Genomic DNA, 27,096 nt, shown 5'->3' with positions numbered 1-27,096 from the left:
CCATGGGCTTCTCTGTTATGTGATTTAATAAATTACTTTATTTTTATTCTTAGTCTTATTAGCTGCATAAACTAGTTTGAATGAAGTTTCTGAAATTTGTAAACAAAATGGCTCAACTAAGTGATCAGGAAACTAAGAGACTAATGAAGTACTAAACACCACTTCCCGATCTCTCCGTAAGTAGCAGCCATACAACCAGGTCACCAGAATTCCTAGGACAGTTTTATTTCAAGTATTTCCTACTATTTTCCCTATCAATATAGTTCTAATTTTCATATTTTATACTGTATTACTTATTTTCTAGAAATAAAAGGTATTTATGCCCATAGGGCTTAAGAACACCAATGAGAACCACATTGCCCCATAGTTATTTTGGACCTTTCAGAATTGTTTTATAAATCCTAAAGTACAAAAGAGGTTAATGAAAGTTAACAAATTAATTAGCATTTGTAAAAATAGGAAGATATATATATCAAATAGTATTGTGTCCGTTTACATAATATATCAAGTAACAAGGGTATAAAATGTGTGGTTTCAATATTATTGCTCCTATGAAAGCTTCCCAATGATTGGGAGGTGCTTATGGATGGCCATGTCTTCCCTAGGGCAGCAGAAGTCATAGAAACAGTGTCAGTGTCATTGACGGCATTTAGAACAGTTATTGTTGCATGTGAAAATGCCCTTGGTTGGCTGCTTGATCTGGATATGGTCCTCAGGAGAGTTCTAGTTGAGAACACTTTACTAAAATCAAGGTGGTTCTAATAAGTAGAGGGAAAATGGAAAATGTTCATTCAGATAATTTAATCCTCCCAAAGAATACAAGAAAATTTCCAGAGAAATGAGGTATGTTGTAGGAATAATAGTTAATTGTTTTGTATTTCTGTTTCATGTGACATGTGCAGATGCACTTTATACTTGAGCTACTTGAATTCCATGAAAAATCCCTTATTTTCTCATTATCTAGGATGTAAGTGTTCACAAATGGCCCAGGGAGTCATTTCCTTACTCATGGATGAGTTGGGGTGCCAGAAAACAAGCTTCAGCCTTTCCTGGGAATGCTTCCGAGATTCAGTCATCACTCTTTGAAGAAAGACTATGAGAAGAACACCAAGAACTCAGAGCCCATCCATTTCATTCTCTCACTTTTCACATGAATAAATCAAGCCTCAGAGAGCTTTCATTGACACGTGGATATTCACTCACTGTTATAATCCATTGCCATATTCTCCATCACTTTGTCACAAATTCTACTGTACTGGGCATAATTGGGGTATATGTAGAAGAGCTTTTTGTTTTAATAATTACCTATTTAACTTACTGTATATTTAAAATTATAACAATCAAACTTGAGATTTCATAAGTATTAGTACTTAGGATAAGGAAGTTAAAAATAGTAGAGTTAGTTTAAGTAGGATTAATGAAAATTAAAATTACATGTGACAGCTATGTGACTATGGCCAAAAATTATGAATGTGATGAGAATGGCAAAAAGCTGAAAAACCATTTTTTCATGACATGTGGTATGACAAAATACATATGCATACATACTATATAACAGGAAAAGTTCTTACAAAGATGTAAACTTGAAATAATTTTGTTTCATTTTGAACAATTGATTCTATTGACAGTAATAAAAGTTCATGAAAATATGAAACAAAATAAGCATCAAGTAAACAGTTTCCTATTTTTAAATTTTTCTAGTGTGGAAGTTCAATTTTCCGGTAATTCTGTTTTCTTCAAAATTGTTAGTTCTCTTTTTTCAAACATGTCTTGGCAAAAATAAACAAGTCATTTAGTAACTGAGAGAAATTAAACTTATTCATTAGTTAGTGATATTTTTTCAACTACTAACTTATTCATTTAATTAGTAATTATTAAGGGATCGTCAGCTGCTGGGCACTATTCTAGGTATTGGGAGCACAACAATGAGTAAAAGGTAAAGATTTACATTAAAGTGAATGAGGAAGGCAATAAAGAATGGTTATATAATATGTTTAAAAGTGTTAAGTACTATTGTAAAATGTACAGCAGGGCAAAATGATAGAGACTGAACATAAGGGACTTCTGTGTTAAGAGAGTCCTCTCTGAAGAGACATATGAACATGGTCCAAATGAAGTAAGAGAGTGAGCCTTATGAATATTTGGGAGAGAACAATCTGGGCGGAAGGAAAGCAAATGCAAATCACTCCATAAACCCAACATCTCTTCCTTTTCCCAAATAGTATACATTTTAGGCTGTCCCTGTGATTCTCACCAACATGCAATAAAAAAAATTTCCAATCAGGGTGTGATATAATCAGCAGGCACAACTACTATATAATTGCAAAGTCCTTTTATGTGTGTTGCTATATTTGGTATGCATACCCACCTTGTAATATGGAAAAGCACTTTTTATCATCTCTACTTTATAGGATAAAATTAAGTCTTAGAGAAGTTAAGTGATATCTCTAAAGCCATTCAGATAATAACCAACAAATCCTAGCCTCAGATCTAGGTCTGGTGTAGGAAGCCAGGTACATTCCATTAAAGAGGAGAGAGGGAGGAAGAGAGGCAGGAAGGGAGAGAAGAAGGGAGAGAGGATGGAAGGAAGAAGAAAAAAGTTTACTTTTATTTCACTTTGAAACACATTTAATTATTTTATTCGTTCATTAAATAATATTTATTGAGTTCCCATATGTGCCAGGTATGGTGCCAGGTGTTGTGGATACAGCAATGAACAATTAAGACACAAATCTCTGTCCTAATGGACCTTATATGAGGCCTTCTAGTAGGGTAAGAAGGTCAATAAACAAGATAAATAACTAAAATATAAACATGTTAGCTAGTAATGAGAACTGAATATACAATAGAATGAGTACATACCATGAAACAATACTTCACATTTTAAAAAATGTTTTACAAATAAAAGTATTGGGAACATGTGGCCTAAGAGAAACTCACTTCCCCTCTACTTTTAAGTCTGAGTGAAAAAGCTAATATGGACTGTACGTATTTTGGTCCAAAAGAGGACACTAACAAGAATAAATTTATATTTAAATGCTTTGGAATCCTGAGTTGGAAGAAAAATGATGTAAGGAAAATCCTGATACAGTCCAAACATTCTAGAATAAAAATTTCTAAATTGGGGCACCTGGGTGGTTCAATTGGTTGGGCGTCTGACTTCTGCTCAGGTCATGAACTCATGGTTCATGGCTCCAGGCCCCATGTTGGGCTCTGGGTTGACAGCTCAGAGCCTGGAGCCTGCTTTGGAATTTGTGTCTCCCCATCTCTCTGTTCCTCCTCTGCTTGCACTCTTTCTGTCTCTCTCTCTCAAATAAATAAAGATTAAAAAAAATTTTTAAGTTCTAAACTACTTCAGCAACAATTAGAAATTGGGGGTGAGGTTGGAAAGAGAAGAAAGACACTCAGTGGACTGAGATGGGGGTGGGAAAGAAGGGGAGCAAGTGAGAGTAAAAATATTTTACAGATCTCTCTTCCTATTTGTGTTTGAAAGAAATGGGAGATAGTTTATGTTGTGGGAGAATGCATTTGTATTTTATTTTCAAACACTATTAAAGATATCAGTGTGGTTATGAGAGTGGGGAGAGGAAAGGTAGACATTAACAGAACAGAGGAGAAAAGTAGGACTTTCAATAAGCATAAAGAATAGATGAAAAGAATAATAATTTGATCAAACTAGCAAAGAAAAAAAAGTATAACTGGAAACAGAGAAGACTAATACAAAGTCATTTAATCTGGGATACTTGGATTGGCTCAGCCAGTTGAACGTCCAATTTGGGCTCAGGTGATGATCTCAGTTTGTAGGTTGGAGCCCTGTGGCCAGCTCCATGTGGACAGCTTCAGCTCTGGAGCCTGCTTTGGATATTGTGTCTCCCTCTTTATGCCCCTCCCCTGTTCATGCTCTATCTTCTTTTGTCTCTAAAATAAATAAATAGGAGCACCTGGGTGGCTCAGTCGGTTAAGCTTCCGACTTAGGCTCAGGTCATGATCTCACCGTTCGTGAGTTCAAACCCCGCGTCAAGCTTTGTGCTGACTGCCAGCTCAGGGCCTGGAGCCTATTTCAGATTCTGTATCTCCCTCTCTCTCTGACCCTCCCCTGCTCACGCTGTCTCTGTCTCTGTCTCTGTCTCTCTCTCTCTCTCAGAAATAAATAAAAACATTAAAAAAATTTTTTAATAAATAAATAAATAAATAAAATGTTAAAATCTTTAAGTAAATTTAATCTATTAGAAGGAATCTATTAGATGGAGTGAATAAGTATGACTCTTTATGCTGAGAGCAAATAGACCATTTTCTCCAAACAGGAGAAAAAAGATAGTCAAAATGGCTATTAAAATAAAATCTACATACTTTTTATTAACACACACACACACATACCTAAAATATAGTGGCAGAGATGGTTTAGAAATTAAGGAGATAGACAAAGAAACACCCGTTAAATCTAAGCAAAACAAAAAAACATTCAAAATGGAAATATCAATATTGAAAAATCACTATTTATATTTACTTTTAAAAGAAGTAAACAAAATAAAAATGAGTATCATATAATTGTAAAAGACACAATTTATAAAGATACAGCAATTATAACCTCTATAGCTCAAAAACATTGCATATGAATATATAAAATCTTTTAGGAAGAGAAGTTAAAACTGAAATTTTAGAGGAAGAATTTGAACTATACATGTAGTGTACTGGCCAGACGTATAAATCCCCTCACTCCTGGTTTAAAAAAAAAGCTAGGGGGATAGTATAATTCAGTCAATAACCTTGACTCAGTAGATCCATATAACCTTATATAATACACACATATGCACATACTTATGATTTGAGGGACGTTATTTATTTATAGTCCATTGAACATTTTCATAAGTTACACATATACTTGACCAAAAGAAACTTTAACATATTTTTAAAAATCACATTCTCTGGCTATAATCTAAGTTAGAAATTAATAACAAAAACTTAATATCTTTGAACTTAGAAACACATTCCTAGACAGCTCTTAAATCAAAGTGGAAATTAAAAAGAAAAATCAGGGTGCCTAGGTAGCCCAGTTGGTTGAGCATCCATCTCTTGATTTTGGCTCAGGTCACAATCTCATGGTTTGTGAGATCAAGCCTAGCATTGGGTTCCAAGCTGACAGTGCAGAGCCTGCTCAGAATACTCTCTCCCTCTCTTTTCCCCTCCCCTGCTTGTGCTCTCTTTCTTTCTAAAAATAAAAAAACATTTAAAAAAAAAAGAAAAGAAAAAAATCACAAACTATCTGGAAAGCAATAAAAAATTTCATTATAGAATCTTTGGACACAAAGAAAGCTGTGGCAAAGAAAGAGTTTAAAACATTCCTTTAAATGCTTTTATTAAGAAATAACAGTAAAATTGAGAAATATATGAAAATACAAAATAACTAGAAAGTAGGAATAAAAAGAGAAAAAAGCTAAAATTTATTAAATACAGAAATAAAAAATAGAAAAGGGAATAAATAAATCTTCCCTCAAACCTTCATGTAAATAAGAAGGAGGGAGAGAGACAGGGAAGGAGAGAGGTGTGAAGGAATAGAAGACAGGGAATAAGCAAAAAAATAAGCAATCTTAGGGATCAGAAGATATAACTATGGATATAAGAAAGATGATAATTGGGGCGCCTGGGTGGCTTAGTCGGTTAAGCGTCCGACTTTCGCTTAGGTCATGATCTCGCGGTTCGTGGGTTCGAGCCCCTCATCGGGCTCTGTGCTGACTGCCAGCTCAGAGCCTGGAGCCTGTTTCAAAGTCTGTGACTCCTTCTCTCTCTGACCCTCTCCTGCTCACGCTCTCTCTCTCTCTCTCTCTCTCTCTCTCCTAGAAATAAATAAAACATTAAAAAAAATTAAAAAAAAAAAGAAAGATGATAATTATAAGAGAATACTACATGCAACTCTATTGAAACAAATCTGAAAACCTAAAAAGTAATATATATATTTTGCAGGTAAAATAAAAATTACTAAAATTTCCCCAGTTGTGGAAAACATAAGTTGACTAATTTTCATAGAAAAAAGGTGATCAAAGACCTATCACAGAAATAGGAAACTGGTGGACAGGACAAGTAGCAGACAGACCAAAAACCTACCGATAAAAAGAAAAAAGCCTCAGAATAAAGTTTCTTGGAGGAATATTTGTTCAGAAGGGCCATCTCATTTCCTGAAGTAGATGGAGTGCTCAGAACCAGATACATGATCAGAAAAGACCAGAGAGAACCCTAGGCTTGCACCTCTGACAGACATAGATTCTGGGCTATGCTCAATCTGCTGATAAAGGCTAAGGGTGTTTTAAGCAGCCCATCTTAATGATGAAGAAGTGATCAGACTTAGAACCACGCTGCAAAATAAACTAAGAGAGAGAGATTTATTCTCATCTTCTTGGCTCTAATAATTTAAGGAAATCTCTGTCAGGTCACCAACTGACAACTGAGATAATAGGCAGACTTCAATGTTGATACCTGACAAGGAATACAATATTGGTGAAAATAGTTTGAATGTATCATCAAACAGTTGAATGACTGAAGCCCTCAATGGTTAACAACAGAGAACCCTGGAGAAGAGAAAGAATCTGATTTCCTGCATTACTACTTGATGATACTCAATACCCCCAACTTTTAACAAAATAAAAATTATAACAAAAATCATAAGGCATACAAAGAAATAATAAAGGATGCCCCATTCAAAGGTAAACAAGAAGTTGACAGAATCTTGCCCTAAAGAAGTCTAAACATTAGGCTTACTGGATAAATACCTAAGGCAACTGTGTTAAATACACTCAAAATGCTGAAGGAGAGCATGGACTAAGAAGTAAAAGAAATCTGAAAAGTGATGTATGTGCAAAATGAGAATATCAATAAAGAGATAAAAATATTACAAAAGGAATAAAAAAGAAAGACTGGAAGTATAAATTACAATAACCAGGGGTGCCTGGGTGTCTCAGTTAATTAAGCATCTGAGTTTGGCTCAAGTCATGATCTCATGGTTCATGAGTTCAAGTCCTGCTGTCAGAACAGAGCCTGCTTAGGATCCTCTGTCTCCCTCTCTCTCCCTGTTTATGCACACACACACACATTCTCTATTTCATTCTCTCAAAAATAAATAGGCATTAAAAAAATTATAGTAACTGAGATAAAAATTTCCCTAGAAGGATTCAATGGCAGGCATGAGAAGGTAAAAAGAATCTGTGAACTTGAAGATAAGACAATTGAAATGATCCAGTCTTAGATCCAGAAAGAACAAAGAATAAGGGAAAGTAAACAGTCTGAGGGATTGTCAGGACCCTATTAAGTAGATTGATGTATACTGAATGGGCGTTCTAGAAAGAAAAATGAGAAAAAAAATGTTTGAAAAAGTAATGGCTAAAACCTTGAAAGTTTGATAAAAGATATGAATCTACACATACCAAAAATCTCAACAAATTTCAGGCAGGATAATGCAGAGATCAATACTCAGATACTTTAAAATCAAGTTAAAGACAAAGAAAAGCAGAAAATACCAAAAAATACCCAGAAAAAGTGACTGGTCATGTATAAGTTACTCTCAGTGAGATTAACAGCAAATCTCTCATAAGAAACCATGAAGGCTAAAAAGCAGTGGAATGACATATTTGAAGTTCTAAAGAAAAAAAAAAAGATATGAAGCAAGAGTTCCATATCTGGCAAACCATCCTTTAGAAATGAAGGATAAATTAAGACATCCCCAGAAACAAAATTTAAGAGAGTTTTTTTGCCTATAGCCCTGACCTACAAGAAATGCTAAAAAAAAAAAAAAAAAAATCCTTCATTCTAAAATGAAAGAACACTAGACAATAACTCAAAGCCATATAAGGACATAAACATTGGTAAAGGTAACTACATAGATCAATTTAAAAGCCAGTGCCAATACATTCTTTAGTTGTAACATTTGTTTTACTTTCTACATGATTTAAAAGACATATGCATAAAATAGTCATTAGGAACCTGTGTTAATGGGCACACATGTATATAAATATATTTGTTAACAATTTAAAGGGAGTGGGAGAGGAAGTTGTTATTTCCTGAAAACTAGCAAGCTTACAATTTATCCCTATCTTGAATCTCTTCCCATTCCTTTCACCACAACATCTACTGTTCTCCCTTTAGGCAGAACCTTTCCAAGTTCTGTTTTATATGAAGTTAGTCCCTTTGGAAAGAGATTAGGAGCTAACTATTTTATAACCTGCTTCTCCACCCAGAGAAATTTCTGAGCCAGAAATCTGGAGCTGCGTGGCAAGGGGTGAGGGTTGGGGGGAGGGGGGCAGGAAGGGAAAAGGGGCAATGATAAGCTTCTTTATGAGTGATACCCTCACTCTAAGAGCTAAGTGCTTGGTGTTGGTGGAGAAAGTAGCCTGATGTCATTTTGACTTGCCTCTCCTGGAATGGAACCAATACTGCACGAGCTGAAGCAGGGATACTCAGAGCCCCAGCATCTTCAAGATGCTGTGTCTTTGGTAAAGTCAACATTCCACAAGTGGAGGCTGGATGGAAGGAGGGAGCACCCACCTCCCAACTGCACTCTTCTAGAACTTAGCCTTAGCAACAGGTTATTTTCAAAAGTCATGTAATTATTTAAATAAAATATAAGATTACATTATGGCATTTATACATGGAAGGTAAAAGAAACAAGAAGAGCACATAGGATGGAGAAGTTTACTGCAATTTTTCTATCATAAAGTTCTTTAGTACCATAATATTAGTATCTAAATAGGCTGTGATAAGTCAGTAATGAATATTGCAATCCATAGAGCAATTATTTTTTAAAAATTATACAAACATGTATAATTAACTTGTCACTAGAGGGTAAATAGTAGAAAAGAAACAATAGAAAAAAAGCAAAATGGTAAACAAAAACATATCAATATGTATATTAAATATAAATACAATTATACTTTACCTTTATAAATATTAGCATATTTTATAAATAAAAAAGCAGAAGTTGAACTAACAAAAAGGCAAAGATTGATGGTCTCCATATAAAAATATCAACAACCAAGTGTATGTGTTCTATAATGTATATACTTTAAACATAATGACTTGGGAGTGAAAACCAAAATGATAAAAAAGACATACTATAAACAGCATAGTCAGCTGGCATGGCTATATCAATATCAGACAAAGAAGACTTCAAAACAAGAATTGCCAGAGACAAAAATAAATATTCTATAATGACACATGGGTCAATTTCTTAGGAAGGCATAAAAATCCTAAATAAATAAGCTCCAGCACTAAAAATAGAAGGAAATTTTTTCAATATGATAATTGATTTCTTATGGAGGAAGGATAGTCTTTTTAATAAATGGTGTCAGAACAATTACTCAGACATCTATAGACAAAAATATGAACCTTGACTTAAATTTAATACATATGAAATTAAGTGTATGATCCATAAAGGAAAGTAACCAATAAGTTGAATTTCCTTAAAATAAAAAGCTTTTGCACTATGAATAACTATTAAGAGGATGGAAAGACAAACTACAGGTTCAGGAAGAAATATTTGCAAACTATATACATACTATATTTTTATATATCTAGATTATGTAAAGAACTCTCAAAACCCAACAGTAAAAAACAAACAAAAAACCCCAAAACATATAATCTATTATAAAATGGACAAAATATATGAATGGATATGTCATCAAAGGGATAATATGGACAGCAAGAAGGCACATGAAAAATTATCAATATCATTAGCCAAAATCATAGACATGGGGAACATTTTAATAGTTGCTAGAGAACTGGGACTTGAATTGGGAGGAAGGTGGGTGAGAACACAAAGAGGTAGCATGAGGGAGTTCTTTTGTGGTAATGGAACAGTCCTAGTACAAAAGGGAGTTTATTTATCAGGTATTTTATATAAGACTCTACCTAGTGAGATGTCTTGCAGTTGTACTCCAAGGAAAGTGAGACAAAGATATGAAATAAAGCTAAAGTATAACAGAGGGAAAACACAGTTTGATAGAGCTCATGGAATGTTTAGTTATTTTATAAGATACCATAATGCTCATTGATCCGCAGGACTTAGGCTGTGGATCTGTCCCTGTAGCTTAAAGAGAAACACCTGTTTAAAAAATTCAATAATTTTAGTAACTTTATACAGTTGAGCAAACATCTCCATAGCACCTTTTTTAAGATGTTTATTTATGTTTTTGAGAGAAAGAGACAGAGCGTAAGTGGGGGAGGGGCAAAGAGAGGAGACAGAATCTGAAGCAGGCTCCAGGCTCTGAGCTGTCAGCACAGAGCCCGATGTGGGGCTTGAACTCACGAACCATGAGATTGTGACCTGAGCCAAAGTAGGACGCTTAATTGACTGAGCCACCCAGGCACCCTTCCATAGCATCTCTTAACAGGGCTTTGCATACATTTCAAAAAACTACCAGTCAGAATTACCAATATTTCTGAAACCTGAATATTGGCCCCGAAAGTTTGACTTGAGTCCTCCTTGTATTCATGGTAAATAGATCAAGTAGATACCAAAATTTAGACTAATCATCAGTAGTAACTTGTGGAAAGAGCAAGTAAAAACAATATGTCAAAATAAATTCAAAATATTAACAGGTGACTCTATTCAATAGATGAGGAAAGATAACAGAATTATAAATGAGCTTATTTAAGAAAAGAAAAAAGAAAAAGAGAAGTTTTGCATTAGGTAGCCACTTTTTAAGCTAAAATTCTCTCCTAATTCAATTAGAACCATTCTAACCACATATATTCCATAATGTAAATACAATTACATTCTTAGATCAAAGTAGATATAGATGTATGAATGAAAATAGATCAAACTGAGGAAACTAAACATATGCATGGAGTTAACTTCATCTGTTTTAATACCCTAGCTTTCAGAGAGAGTATTTTAGTTAATCCCTAATAAAATGAGCAGGATGATACTCATTTTTACCTCTAAATATTTCTATTTCTCTTTGCCTCTCCATCCCCTTGTTTGTCACTGTCTGATAAATCCTCTCAGTGTCTAGCATGGTGCTGAAAACACCATATTGCAATATATTCTTGTTAATTGAACTAGTGCATCAGTGACATACACAGAAGATGGATTATACTAAAAGCCTCCAAGTGAAAATGGGAGTAAGTCATGATAGGTCCAACAAGGAGGTGCCCCTGGTGAAAGTGAAAAGGTTAAAAGTTTGGAAAGAGTGAGAAATGTAAAAACTGAGTAAATCAGGGTGAAGCAAGGTCCTTGAAACTCAGGCTTAGGAAGTGTGTATTTCTTCTTTAATTATTCAGTGCCCATGAAAGGTCAAGAATGTATTATCAAGTGAAAACATGTTTCTATTTAATTAAGAGTCTTGCAGCTCCTTGTATAAATGTGTATGATTCACTTGGCATACCTAGAAATTTATTGTTTCACCTTCCTGTTCATTTTCACTTTTCCTGATAAAGATGAAACGTGATGAGAAACAGGAATGAGACCATGGTATCAGAATTCCTTCCTTAGAAAGGCAGTGCGAGAACAAGTCTCAAGTGCACATAGGGTGTCTAATGCTGTAGTCCAGGCTCTTTACTCACGTGAAAGAGTGAATGCTCAAAAATTTGGTAGGTGCTTAGGTGCAGTGTCAGTCCTGCTCTCAAATTGCAGAAAATGCCAAGGAGACAGCTTTGTAGGTTAGGCCTCCGCATGGTTTAGGAATGTCAGTTGCTTCTTTTTTTTAATAGCGAATTTTTTTTGTCATCCAAAATACAAAATAATGCAAGTGATGATACAAGAAATAATCATGTGTTTGTGCAAGAGAGATCATGTGTTTGTGTTTCCAATAGTGCACAGCCCTCCCTCCTTGCAATCCTCCATCTCCCAGGCTTACTTTCTCACAAGTCTGCACTTGTACCACCATCTTGGTCAATTTCAATATGCATGTTGACAATATGTTATATAGCCTGGGTTCACAATTCCCTGATATATTCAAGTATAAGGGACTTGTCTCTATTCCACATTCTACTCCCTATATTACTGCCTGGATTTTGCCATCATATAGAACAGTCCCATACCTGAAATCTTTTAGAAAAAATTTTCCCCTTAGTAGTAACTGATTATTTTAGAAATTTTGAAAAAAAAAATCACTCACAATCTCCTATCATCTAGAACCATGTCAGAGTTTATCAGTCCCTTCTCCACCTTCTAAATTAGGGAGTTCAGCAGTGGGAATGGGTTTAATTCTTGTTGGCTTCCTCCACCTCCTTCTAGGGATTTAAGCATAGCTTTATCTGGTCCTGCTAACTTGGTTCCACACTCTACTCATTTTTCACTTTCCAAAATTCTTGACATTTCTTTTTCTGCTGTATATTCTTCTTTTAATCCTTGTAGGTTCATAATGTCTTTTATCAGTTTTTTGGAGAGAGGAGAGATAAACAAGTGTATTCAGTCTGCCATGTTAAACTTCCCAGCTACCATCAGATCTCAGCACTGGCCCACTCTGCTTTGCTTACTACTTTCATAATCACCCTGTACCATCGCCTTCACCCTCTTCACTCTATTTTTCCCACTGCATGTGCCAGCATCCAGACATACCCACCCTTTGATGTTACACTTGGGGAATCAAGATCTTCAAAAAACAATATGGAACCTGTCGCCGTTCTTGTGACTTGTCACTTGTGGCCTTAACTACACATTAAAGCCATTCAACACAGACATCTGAATGGCTCAGTTGATTAAATATCCAACTCTTGGTTTCAACTCAAGTCATGGTCTCACAGCTTGTGGTTCAAACCCCATATCAGCCTCTGTACTGGTACTATGGAGCTTCCTTAGGGTTCTCTCTCCCTCTCTCAGCCCCTTCACCACTCAAACTCTCTCTCTCTCTCTCAAAACAAATAAATAAACATTTTTTTTTAGAAAAAAGAACCATTCAACAATCTTCTGAGGTTTTCTTCTCTTTCTTTTTGCAGTCCCTCAGCCTTCACTATGCTTTTCAGATCATGAAGTACAGATCTCTGAAGGTTTATTTTCTGAGTTTGTATTCTTGTTCTAGCATTTACTAACTTAGTGACCCTGAGCATCCTGCCTAACTTCTGTCTAAAATTACTCATCTATAGGATAAGGATGATAATAGTTATTAATATAGGTACAGGGACTACATAAATCATCGGAGTATTATACTGATTAAATGTATTAACAGAGCTAAAGTTTCTAGAAGCATTTTTTATATATATAAAGTGTTATGACCCCTTTCCTTAAGTAAATAAACTAGTTCCCTTCTACTCAGAGAAAATCAAAGCAACTCATTGTTAACTCCATTATTTTATCACATATTCTTCACAAATGTTTATATCTGTGTATGTATTTCTTTCCTTCTTCCCTATTTCAGAGGAAAATGTGCACTACTACAAAATAAGGTACACATAATATGTACAAGGTAATGTCTGTACAGGCAACTTGTAGTAGCTAAGGCATCCTAACACCCTGAGAAGGCTTTCAGGAAGAAGTGACACAGCTGGGTTTTGAAGAATGGATATGAGCCAGATGATAGCCTGGAGAAGATACTTTAGGCAAGAAGAATCTCATGTACAAACATGTAGGGATGTACATAGTATGCCAGTTTGAGAACTATAACCATTTTAATGGAACAAAGAATCCTTATGTGTGAATGGTGAATATATGTGGGGGGGTTCTCTTCTTTTTTTATATAGCACTTCTGAGCATTTTATTAGCTGAATTACAGTCTTGTTCATTCATTTTTTAAATCTATATCTTCTCCTCAAGTTGTACATCTCATGTGATTTGGAATGACATTGTATACTTCCTTTGGTTACTCATAACATATACCACATTGTCAAATGTGTTGTAAGCCCTCAGTAAATGATTATTAAATAATTAATTTTTTGAAACCCAAAGATATTTGCATTGCTTCAGTCAATAATTTTTTTAGTAATCAAGAAAGAGTTCATTTAAATAGTCATGCTTTTAAATTGACAGTAAACATGTAAACATGAGAGACATTAACATAAGTTGGAGCTTTGCATTATAGCTATAGTTAATAGAGATAGAACAATGAGTGCATGCAGAGAACATAATGATTTTATATGCTCTTATGCTAAAGTGATAACCCATACTACGATGCAACCAAAGTAATATAGTCTTTAAGATAAAAGTTCTTTTATTAAATGTATCCATGCTTACAAAATTTTGATGCATTTAAAACACAATGTTGACTAATGGTAACACTTATATTAAACTGAGTTTGCACAGTTATAAGGAGAAAAACTCCCCTAGAATAGCTTTTACTTCTGCCTTTCAAGTGCAGAAACTGCACTTGTCTGCAAAGTATGTCTTCTGCATCAGCAGCTTCCTCCTCTGTACTCCTTTCTGCTCCATACTAGAGTCATTATCCTTTCCACTTTAAGCCTCTAATGCCTTTCAACCTCCTGTGTCATATCACGCAATTGAAAGATGGAACCTAGCTAATGCAGTTTGAATATGCTCTTCTTAATGCCTCCACCATTTTGATACTTCTACTGCCTTTTTTTCATTTGCCCAGAGTCCTTTTTCTGAAACTCCCTTCATTTTGTGGACAAACAGGAAATGATGATAATATGAGCCATTTACATATAATGAATTTTGACAAATTACATATTAACATTAAAATACTTGAGTCAAATGTTCCTTCAGTCATGATTTCCATGTCAATTGTTTTTTTCCTCTGATGGCAAAATGGAAGATTTTTATTTCTGTCTAAGGAATTTAGGTTCCCCGCCAGTAAGTGAAGAAATGTGTAATTTGTGTTCTTCAGAGATATTCTGAAGTCATTGTGAAGTATGTAGTTTATGCAGATACACAAAAGCTTTAGTAAAATAAGATTCTGTAAGTAGCCTGCTCATTTGTTGTTGTCTCTTCTGGACACTCAAATCTTGACTCTAATGATCAGGAACAGTACATTCACTTCAAGTACTTAGGAGCACTTATCTACTTTAGACTTTGTGGAAATGGAAATAGAAATGTCAAATATAATTGAACCACTTTTTAAAATACCCTTATATAAGCATAAAAATGCATGGGTTGTGGCCCGCCTTTTCCGAGTTAGTCTTCTGCCAGATTCTATGAATCTCCTTTGGAGATACCTACTATAATTTACCTGTGGATATAATTACTTGCTTCTTTCTGTGTGTCAGTTTAATTCTTCTAAAGATAATAAAATTTGCTACCCATTTATCCTGTACAAATCACAAGGGCCACTCTACATCTTTGGTAGTACACTACCCCACTCCTTTGATCAGTCCAATGTTTCCCTGACCCATCTTTCAGTGTATATTTTTCAAATTATTAACTCTGAACTTCTCCCTAGTATTTCTCTTCTTAGGTTCCTTACCTTGCCCATGTTCTTCACCCTTCATGATCTCTTTCTCCAGTTGGATTCATGATTCTATATGGTGGGGAGCTCTTCCTGCAAAGGAGCACCTGCACTCACCCTGACCATAGGCTGTCTGGACCAGGTCAGCACACCCTACCTGACCAGATCCCTCCCCTATGCTCCACACATCCTGCTTATCTCTCCAGCGTGGCCTTGATCCCTGGAAGGCCCCAGGCCTATTGTCTGTGCTAGTGATAGCAACTCAGAACCCACCCAACCTGTTCCCAAAGCATCTGAACATCCTTCACCTCACAGGAACCTTACAACATCCCGGTAAGGAGGACAGAATGGGTTTCTGTGCCCAGTTTGCAGATGAGGAAGGGAAGCCTAAGAAAGGAAAGTGGCTTCCCAACACCACATGAGACAAGGGGGTGGAGGCTGAACTCACCCCAAGATCTGGCTAAATTCCCTTGTATTTACTGAGAACTACTACACTTTTGAAATAATAAATTCAGACATCCTCCTCTCTTATTGCAACTCCCTATTCCTCCAGCTTTTTCACTTTACTATTTCTCCACAGAATATGGGTGACTGCATGCCACAATAGTTAATGGCATAGTCTCTGAAGCCAGATTTCCTGGGTTTAAATCCCATCCCTTTCACTTAATATATATATATAACTTTGTGCAAGTTGGTTAGTATTGGAGGCCTTAATTCCCTCATCTACATATAAAAGGAAAAAATAGCATCTAATACACAAAAAACTAGCTCTCATAGGAGAGCTCTGATAGGTAGAGTAATAACATTTATTGAATACACATTATATGCACTATTTTACATGTTTTAATATGAATTAATTTAATTTTCAAAGCAATCCTATGAGTTAGATATGCTGACTTTTTCACTACAAACTGCTTCATCCATTTTTCTTATTTCCTTTTCAGCATAGTTTCTGTCTGGATGAAAATTTTTCCTCCTCTATCTTGGGTTGAAGTGAATGGGTGCTTGCAAATTAACTAACAAGAGACAGATTAACAGGGGAAAAGACAAAGTGTATTATTATGCAAATAGAAGAGCACAAAAGATGTGGTTTTCTGAACACCCAGAACTAAGGGTTTATTTACCAACTTTATAGAGGGAAACAAACAAATGCACTTTTAGGAAAGCAAACTGGTCTTTGTTGGAAACAAATGGAAACTATGACAGCTTGTGATAATGTTTGTTGATGTGATCTCTCATCTTGGTGCTAATGATTAGTTTCCTCTCTAGGGGATTTATGGCAACTATATGTTTTGAGAGGCAAATTTTGTCAACCAAAGAAATTTAGATGAGATTTGCTGGAATTGTTTAGTTTAAAATAATCTTAGTGCCAGTCTAGAGAACTGAGATTCTATACATTTCTAAGGCATTTAAATTTTATGCTAACAATCTCAAATACCACACAATATCATTCTGTTGCATGGTGAGGGTAGTATCACAGCTCTGGATTAAGCTAAGAATCTACTTTGTCCATTCCTACATTTAAGGGAGGGAATTTTGTAGAGTTGTTATACGATGTGCTAGTCTGTTCAGGCTGCCATAACAAAATATTGTAGACTGGGAATCTTAAACACATTTATTTTCTCACAATTCAGGAGGCTAGAGTTCTAGATCAAGGTCTGGCAGGATTGATTTTTGATGAGGGCTCTCTTCCTGGCTTGCAGACAGCCACTTTCTCATATGTTCTCATATGGTGAAAAGAGAGTGATCTCTGATGTCCCTTCCTCTTTTGTAAGAACATCATTTCAATTTAATCACCTCTTTTGTGGCCCTTATCTCTTGTAGGACTTCAACATATGAATTTGGGGGAAAACCCAGATATTTAGACCATAACACATGACCATACATGTGTTTACAGATAGGTAAATACATGTGTTTACAGATAGGTAAAACTGTTAATTCATGTAATAGAGTTGGCCCACACCTTCAACATAAACCACAATCCTTCGATTTTTTATTATTCATTTTTTTCCTCCCATTCTTCACAGTCACTATTTAAAGTCTTTACACTCCTCAATCTTTGACCGTATCATCTCCACAGGTCCTGGGCCAATGACCTCTCTTATTTAAGTTATAAAATAGAAATATAACAATTTCTGTTAGGTAACTTGCAAAAATCTTTTCGTGTTCATTTAAAATACTTCAAATGAAAGAATTATTTACTCTTGCTTAAACTCTATTTGTTTTCTGGATGTTATCCTTTTCCATCTACTCAGGGATCACTTCTCACTCCTACAATTCACTGTTTCCTTCTACAGACACCTTCCAACCAGGACTTAAATATACTCTGTGTTACCGATTTTAAAAGTATAAAACAGAAAACTTCCCTAGCTTCCATGTCTTCCTTCAGCTACCAGCCTATCTCTCTCTATCCATTTACTACTTCAGAAACAAACTTCTTACAGTTTTGTGTGTACTTATTCTTTCCCCCTAGAATTCATTTCAAAACCCATTAACAGTCTGGCTTCAACCTCCACAATTCCACCAAAGTGCTATGATCAGGAAAAGCAACTTGACAATATATTCAGGCGAGTTTTCAATTTTGACCTTTGCTACATTTGATCCTGCTAACTTCATATTCCTTCTTGGAAGACCTTCTTCTCTTGCCTCTGAAGATACAACTGTCTTCTGGTTTCTAGCTGCCATTCTGGCATCCTGTATTCAATTGTTTTTGTGATGTCTTCTGACTTCCTGCAAAATGTTGGTGTTCCTCAGGATTCTATACTAGGCCCTCTTTTCTTCTTCCTCTACACACTTATATTTAATAATCTCATCCACTCCTATGATTTCAATTCTACCATACTGACTTTTTTTTAATTTCAAGTTTTTATTTAAATTCCAGTTAGTTAACATATATGGTAAGATTCATTACAGATGTAGAATTTAGTGATTCATCACTTGCACATATAACATCCAGTGTTCATCACAACAAGGGACCTCTATAATACCTATCACCCATTTAGCTCACCCCCTGCCTACCTTCCTCCATCATGCCTCACTTTTTTCTCTTGGTTAAGAGTCTCCTATTGTTTGCTTCCCCGTCTCTTTTTTTCCTCTTCCCCTATGTTCATCCTCTTTTGTTTCTTAAATTCCACATATGAGTGAATCACATGGTAATTATCTTTCTCTGACTGACTTATTTTGCTTAGCATAATATACTCTAGCTCCATCCACATTGTTGCAAATGGCAAGATTGCATTCCTTTTTGATGGCTGAGAAATATTCATTTTATATATATGTGTGTGTCTGTACACCACATTTTCTTTATCTATTGATTAGTCAATGGACATTTGGGCTGTTTCCATAGTTTGGCTAATGTTAATAATGCTGCTATAAACATCAGGGTACATGTGCCCCTTTGAATCAGTATTTTTGTATCCTTTGGTAAATACCTAATAGTGCAATTGCTGGGTTAAAGGGGAGCTCTATTTTTAACTTTGAGGAACCTCCATACTGTTTTCCAGAGTGGCTGCATCAGTTTGCATTCCTGCCAACAGTGTAAGAAGGCTTCCCTTTCTCTGCATCCTTGGCAACATCTGTTGTTTCCTCTGTTGTTATTTTTACCCATTCTGACATGTGTGAGGTGGTATCTCACGATGTTTTTGATTTGTATCTCCCTGATGATGAGTGATGTTGAGCATCTTTTCATGTGTCTATTAGCCATCTGGATGTCTTCTTTGGAAAAAATGTCTGTTCATGTCTTCTGCCCATTTCTTAATTGGATTATTTATTTTGGGGGTGTTGAGTTTGATTCAACAAAGCAGGAAAAATATCCAGTGGGAAAAAAGTGTCTTCACCCCATAGACAAAAATAAATTCAAAATAAATGAAAGACCTAAATGTAAGACTGGAAACCATCAAAATCTTAGAGGAGAACACAGGCAGCAACCTCTTTGAGGTTGCAACTTCTTACTAGACATGTCTCCTGAGGCAAGTGAACAAAAAGCAAAAATGAACTATTGGGACTTGATCAAGATAAAAAGCTTCTGCACAGCAAAGGAAACAATCAACAAAACTAAAAGACAACCTAAGGAATGGGAGAAGATATTTGCAAAAGATTTATCTGTATCCAAAATCTATATAGACTGATGAATCTAAGTTGTTTTATCTCCCTTCCATTTATCTTTCCTGAGGTTCATTCAGGAGTAAGCAGATTTATTCAATGGCCCACTCAATATTTCTGGATTTCCTACAAGGACATAATAGTCAACACAGAAAAAATAAGATTCATGTCATTTTATGCAAAACTACTCCTCCCCCACTGACTTATAACATAAATTCAGTCATTTACTCATGCTAGAAACCAAAAAATTATTCTTAAAATCCAGAAATAATATACTCAGACACTCATATCCATAATCTGTTCACTGCTATCTTTCTTATTTCCCTTGGTTAAATGATCACCATTAGACTAGTTGCCAAGGTATAAATACTGATGTCCTCCTTGCTCAATAATAATATAGCTCTTGTATTGCCAAGCAATTGTCTAAACACTTATACACATTTAACTCTCCTAACAAACGCACCAGGCACTGTTGTTGTCAGTTCCGCTTTACAGAGCTAGAGGGAGGGCTGAAACTAGGAGCTGGCTCTATAGACAGTCTGAAAAGGATAGAATACCCAAAATATAAGATGAGAAATAATGAAATTCAAACATTAACTAAATAAAGTAAAATTAAATAAAGTGAAACAATATACACATTTCTCATTCTTTGTTGCAACCAGACTTTTGGAGGGATTTTCCCCCCTCTTCTCTTAATTTACCCAAATCCTCTAAAGTACAATTAAGCCAAACATCCTCTATAAAATCTTGCCTTAATTGATACTCATTGTTAAGATCTCCCCTTCCCAATGTTTTGTAACACCTATGACACTGCTCATTGCTCTTACAGGACCTAGATTTTGCTTTCATAACAATCTGCTTAGTGACAAGGAAAAATTCCATTTACATTTCTATCAAGAATAGAAGGGATAGTGTGGCAGATTTAGAAGGCTGACAAAAGAAAACAATTTCATACTAGAAGGAATTCTATTTAGACAAGAATGTTTTATACTGCTCCCTTGATGGTTTCAAGAAGAGGAAACAAAATTAAACAAAAAAAGTTCTTTCTTCCTTGATGATAAGCAGACATACTATATCTTTTGAAGCTTATCTCAGAATCTGGTTTTAGACTTGGTCTGGTCAAGAAAATTACTCAAGTCACATCTGTGTTTGTTCATTCATTAAGGGAGTTTTAAATGATGGGCAAAATACAGAAAGATAGAACAAGCAAGAGATCTATTAGGTGAAAAAATCAATTTGGATTTTATTCTAATGAGGACCCAACACCAAACATATTTTCAAACATCTTTAGCAAAACACCAAAAACTATAAGATCAATGATAGAGGAAGTTGTAACATAGCCCAAAAGTATAGACTGAAACACTCAGCTGACTCCATCGTTGGTATCATTCCTCCTCTTTGCCCCTCACTATCCCAAATCACAGTAAAAAGAACAAAGAAAATACCAACCTGAATATGAACCTGGATTTCTCTGGTTTTTTAATACTTACACCAAGAAGAATATCTATTTACCTACCTATTTTTAATATATGTACATATATAATTTTATAATGATTTATATATATAATTTTAAATGATTGAGACTGTAAATGTTTTTTTATGTACAACTTTATCTGCACTTCATGTATTATTTTAATTATGGTCCAAGGCATTTTATTATTTTTTTAATGTTTTACTTATTTCTGAGAGAGGGAGAGAGAGACAGCAGTGAGCAGGGGAGGGTCAGAGAGAGAGGGAGATACTGAATCCAAAATAGGCTCCAGGATCTGAGCTGGCTCTCAGCACAGAGCCCAATGTGGGGCTCGAACCCACGAACTGTGAGATCATGACGTGAGCTGAAGATGGACGCTTAACCAACTGAGCCACCCAGGCACCCCAGTCAAAGGCATTTTAAAATGTCTTTTGAATTTACATAGAACTGAGTTCAATTTATCCTTCAGTTTATTGTAAACTAACATTATCATTCCTTACAAGGCTTTTCTCTTTATTATTATTTTGTTACTTTCAATTCCACCTCTCATGCCAGTCACTCCTCTCTTTAGGCATCCACTCTAATGGGTTTGATGTTTGGTTTTCAATATGCATGTATCTTTGGATACAGTATTTGTAATTACAGTGTTTATTTTACATAGGATGTACTGTGCTATAAACTTATTCTCTCTCTCTCTCTCTTTTTAATTTGTTTTAATGTTTTTTATTTATTTCTAGGAGAGAGAGAGAGAGAGAGAGAGACAGCATGAGCAGGGGAGGGTCAGAGAGAGAGGGAGTCACAGACTCTGAAACAGGCTCCAGGCTCTGAGCTGGCAGTCAGCACAGAGCCCGATGCGGGGCTCGAACCCACGAACCGCAAGATCATGATCTAAGCGAAAGTCAGATGCTTAACCGACTAAGCCACCCAGGTGCCCCTCTTTTTTTTTTTTTTAACTCAGACTTTGTTTGGGGGATCTCTCTATGGTGTTATGTATGTGCCAAGTTCATTTTTTTCTATATGGTATGTCTTTTGTAAGAGACATACCATAAAAGACACTGTTTACCTCTTTACCTATTCTAGACTCTTCTGTCCTGTGGAAGTGGCTTCCTGCTTTTGTTCTGTGATGGGGGGCGGCGGGGGCTTTCACCCTGCTTACCTATTCTGGATGCTTATGTCCTAAGCCTGTTAACCCATTGGTGCAAACTCAGGGAATTCATAAACTTAATCCCCACAATATTACTTAGCCATTTCCCTAAAAATGGACATAGCCTATGTTTCTTTCAATTATCTACTACCGTGGGGTATAGAAGTGCCATGCTGACAAGATTTGTTATGATTAGAAGAAATAATAAATGTAAAATGCTTAGAAAGTTGCTTGACACCCAGAAAGAGCTATATATATATATGATGAGAGAGCATAAGGCAAGCTGACAGGCTGCAAACACCACCCCACCACACCATACAGATGAGATATGTATTATATTCCGCAGCACTCCTGGCTGCCCAAGAACAGAGGAAAGGGGAAAAACAAATGGTTAGCTGATAGAGATCATAGTCCTGTAGGACCTAAGTCTCCATCTCCCTTCCATAGTAATATGGGAAACAAGGGTAGAAGGAAATGGCAGATAGAAATAAATTTCCTTATAACCTGCAGCCCACGGACAAATACTTGAGGCTGGCAGAGTAAAATGTTTCTCCAGGAACTCCTTACTGTCTTAACGTTAATGTTTTGCTAGAGGGAAAAACCTTAGCTTGACAAATAGCTCACTCCAGTATCTTAGTAGTCTTCTTTAGCATATGAAAATCTCACTGGAAACTTCCCTTGGACTTTACCTTACCCCCAACCCCACAGTATAAAACCAATCTCTCCTCATGGTCCTGGGGCAACTCTTCCTGCCCACAGGTCCTGTCCCTATGCTTCAATAACGTCACCTTTTTACACCAAAGATGGCTTCAAGAATTCTTTCTTGGCTATCGGTTCTGGACCCCATGAATCCCACTGTCGCTTCCAAAAACCCTCATCTATCTATCTATCTATCTATCTATCTATCTATCTATCTATTTTTTTTTTAACTGAAAAACATTTTGATTATAGCTACTGAGCTCTCATGGCCAAAAGCGCCTTCCAAATCCACTTGAAAGAAAAGGTCAGAGCCACATGCCATCACACATCCTGCTGCGCACAGCACCTCCTCCATCATTTTCCTCCAAGTTCTGTCCACCCTACCAACATTTTAATCATGGCATTCTCCAGAAGGTAGGGAATGGAGTAGAGAGCTAGGTGATGCATCGACCCTGAGTACTCCCCGATGCTGTACTGAAGCCTTTTGTCACCAAGACAGAGTTCCAAATGGGCCCAGAGCAGACCAGGCCTCAGCTTGTAGCACCACACCTGAGTTAATTCTCCTGCCAGGAAGTCATGCTTCTTCTAATTCCAGAGAAGAAAGAACTAGACTCTCTTTGAAGAGGTTGTTACAAACATTCTCATGGTAACCAAATTATTGGCATCCAGGCTGTTGTTAACTAACCACATCTCCACATACCAGGGAACCAGTGAGAAACAATACAAGGGGAAATCAACAGTTTAGGGTTTACTTAGCAGGAGCAGTAATATTTAATAAGACAAAAAAAGAGAAACTTCTGATAGGCTACTTTTTGCTTCCAAAATCTTTTAGAGACCCTGCTGCCTGCAAATATATGCCACAAATATGGGATGATTAAACAAGCAGTGGATGGAGAGTAGGTTCTGCTGGGTTCTCTCAGGGCTCTGGAACCCTCTGGTGGCATAATCTCAGACACTTTGTATTCTTACTCTTGATTCAGTCTCCACATCCGTAGCATGAAGACATTAGATGATTTTTTATGTCTTCTTCAAAGAAACTAGACTCCATGGGGAAGCTAAGGTGGAAAACTAATAACTAAACTGAAAACCGTACTGTAGGAAGGGAAGCTGACATATAAAGAGAATACTGGCAATGATATAAACTAGCAAATGGCAGTTGTTCATTTCGTGTAGCATTCCAGGTACTCTGTGAGGCACTACTTGAAATTTTGCTGCCAGAAGAAATCAATACTTTATACTCTTATGCATTTACTTTGTCTCTTCTGGAAGGCCTTTGGAACTATCTTGTTTGCAATTTCCCTGGGCTAATCTAGTGAATCATGGCTACAGATCTGCATTGCTCTAAGGATAGGCTTATGAAACAGGGAACACTCCCTAATTTCAGGACCATAAGACTGCTGCAGAATCACCTGCATTTGATTAGATTCAGATAAGTTTTGCTTTGATTTATCTGGACATGATACTTCACAAAATGACCCAGGATTAGTTTGGAATTCATGTAACATGAAGATAGTTGTATACAGGGGTAAATGGTTCCCTTCTTGCTACTTGCTTTTGGTCTGGCTCAAACCTGCAGTGGTTTCTAAGTTGTTTTATCATTGCTAAGTCCCAGCCTAGTGCAGAGCTAACTGAGGTGATCTAGTTATTTCTCCTTGGGCAACCTATCGTCTGTTCTTTGCAGTCATCATATTTGACCTAAATGGAAATCCACACCCACAGTGTATAATACAATACAATACAATACAATACAATACAATACAACACAATACAATACAATATTTGGAATATATGAAACTTAGAAAAACCCAAACCATTCTTTTTATTCTCACCTGCACCCCCTACCCACTTGCTGGCCATCTCTCATTTTCTCCCCTGTACTCTTTTTGGGACCTGTTCAGAAAACTTCTACTCACTGAATCTGAAGGAGGAGAGGAATATATTGTGTTAAAAGTGTGATGACCTGGCTTGACCCTCAGTTTAGTGCATGGACCTTGTCCCTGCAGCCATCTTCATTTCAATCTGATAGAAGCCTTCAATACCTCAATTTCCCCACCTCTGATGACGCTTACTCCATGACTGATAATATTTTCCTGAGAGGAATGTCTAGGGTATTCTATGTTCACCCTAAATATTTTCCCTCACTAGCATGAATACGTTTTCCAAGTGAGTACATCCTTACTTCTGAGCCAGAACTCTTCAGAGTGTATTCCTACACAAATTATCTTCTATAGTAAGTCCCTTACAATACTAAATAAATGCCTTAGGGGTCAGGATGATTGGCAATATTACCTCTGTAAGGGAACAATTAAAATAAGTAAATTATACCTTTACGGTCAGGAGGATGGCTATTGATTATGCCATTTATTTTCCACTAAATTACTTCTAACACTAACTTTTTCTCTTACTGATGTATAGCCTAACAATATACTGTCAATACTTTTACATTTATACACAGAAGAAAACTTTCATATTCAATTTGACCATGAAATGTGACTGTTTAATGAAAGATAAGTGAAGAAGCAAATGGTATCTGGGGTATCTTTTTAACCCACAATATCTGACATAGGTGAAAAAAAATAAAGTGAATATATCCAAGTACCTCCAAAGTTTAAGTAGATCCTAAAGGTAGCTCTGATTGAAACAATCTGGAAACAAATCCTTTCTCCATTTCTGACAACAATAACTGTATTTTTTATATCCAAGATTTTTTTACCTGTGGAAGAACAGTGGTTTTTGGCCTGGTAATGAAACTGGTAATAACACCATATTTCTGTTCCACTCCTACCAATTCTACTAGTCTGACATTTTCCTCAACCGCTATTCTGCTTTCATTCATCCCAAAAAACACAAGGCATGATTTCAACCTTTCTCTGGAGGATGTGCAAATTGGTACAAATCTTCTGAAGGGTAATCACACAACACTTGTTAAATAATACAGCCATACCTTACGACCAAGCATAAAGTATTTGTCCTACAAGTTATCCACCCTAAGAGAAACACCAGCTTAATGAAGACAAAGAGACTTGTCCAAGAACACCTGTTGTAGTTTTCTTTCTAACAACAAAAATTGGAAAGAACCTCTCAGATTTGAGCAAAGGTGTTATCACTGAAGGTGGTCAGAACTGAATAAATTTGATATAGGCCTAGTGAACAGCATGTGTTGATTGCTAACATAAGGGTGAGAGGTAAAGCACCAATCCTAGAGGTCTCAAGAACCTTTGGCCCAAGAAACCTGGAAGAATAAAGTTGCCATTTATTAAGATGAGGAAATCTGTGGTTACAGCTACTTTGAGTGGTGGTGATAGAAGGGGGGAATCAAGAGCTAGTTTTTTATTACATTTTAGGTGCCTTTTAGAAATATGTATAGAGATGTCAAGTAGATAATTGAATATATAAATCTGGAGCTCAAAAGAGAAGCCTAGGCTAATGGCATATATTGGGGGAATACTTAACAAATATATGGTATTTATAGACATATGATTGGGTGAGTTCATCTAGGGATTAAATGTAGAGAAGAATCTCAGAATTTAAAAGAGAGGAGGATAAGTAGAATCAAATAGGAAGGAGAAAGAGTAGTAGGTAAGGTGGAAAGCCATGAAGGTTATCTAAGAAGGCAAGTGAAAGAACAAGGTGCAAAAAGGGAGTGATTAATTGAGTTAAAACTTGAAAATGCTAAATCGATGTCAAATTGTGTGTTAAATTTCGAAAACAGCATCTGTGTTCATTTTAAGTCCAATTTTCAAAAATTACTGGAATATGTCAAGAAGCTGAAATATTTAAAGCATTAAAGAGTAACCAGGTAATCTGTGTGGCTCATGGCTTTAACAACTTCCCTATTTGCAAAGCAAAGTGTGCTGTTGAAATTTTATTAAGGCATTTACATAATTCAAACTTTTTATGAAGAGAAAACAAGTTCTCTTTTCAAAGGTTTTCATGTGATTTTGGAACCAACTACAGATTTAAGTTGCCAATTCATTTGTTCAGAATGGTTATACAAATGAAATTCTGATAGCTTGGAGCATGTCTGACATGAGTAAACTTGTTTGTTAGGTGGCTGGGTGAGCTTCCAGTATCAGGAGGTTTAGAGATATTTTTGAAAGACTTCCAATTGACCTGAATCTCATACATGTTTGCACATGTCAATAGGCAGGCAGTTCGTACTTTTTCTTTTTTTTTTAGATTTTGATCCTGCACCAACTCCTCAATTGCTTATTGCTACTAGAGACAATCATAAAGCTATGTAATTAACTTAAATGGTTCTATAAATTAATATCTCCAACTGTAATTCAATTCTTGAGGCTTCCTGAAAATCTTTCTAGGTTTCTCTATTATTATTATTTCTATTTTTCTGTGTTCTC

The sequence above is a fragment of the Hyaena hyaena genome, unplaced genomic scaffold, assembly GCF_003009895.1.
Source record: "Hyaena hyaena isolate Hyena2069 unplaced genomic scaffold, ASM300989v1 scaffold_1710, whole genome shotgun sequence".
Lineage (NCBI taxonomy): Eukaryota > Metazoa > Chordata > Mammalia > Carnivora > Hyaenidae > Hyaena > Hyaena hyaena.
Note: the sequence above shows the minus strand (reverse complement) of the source record.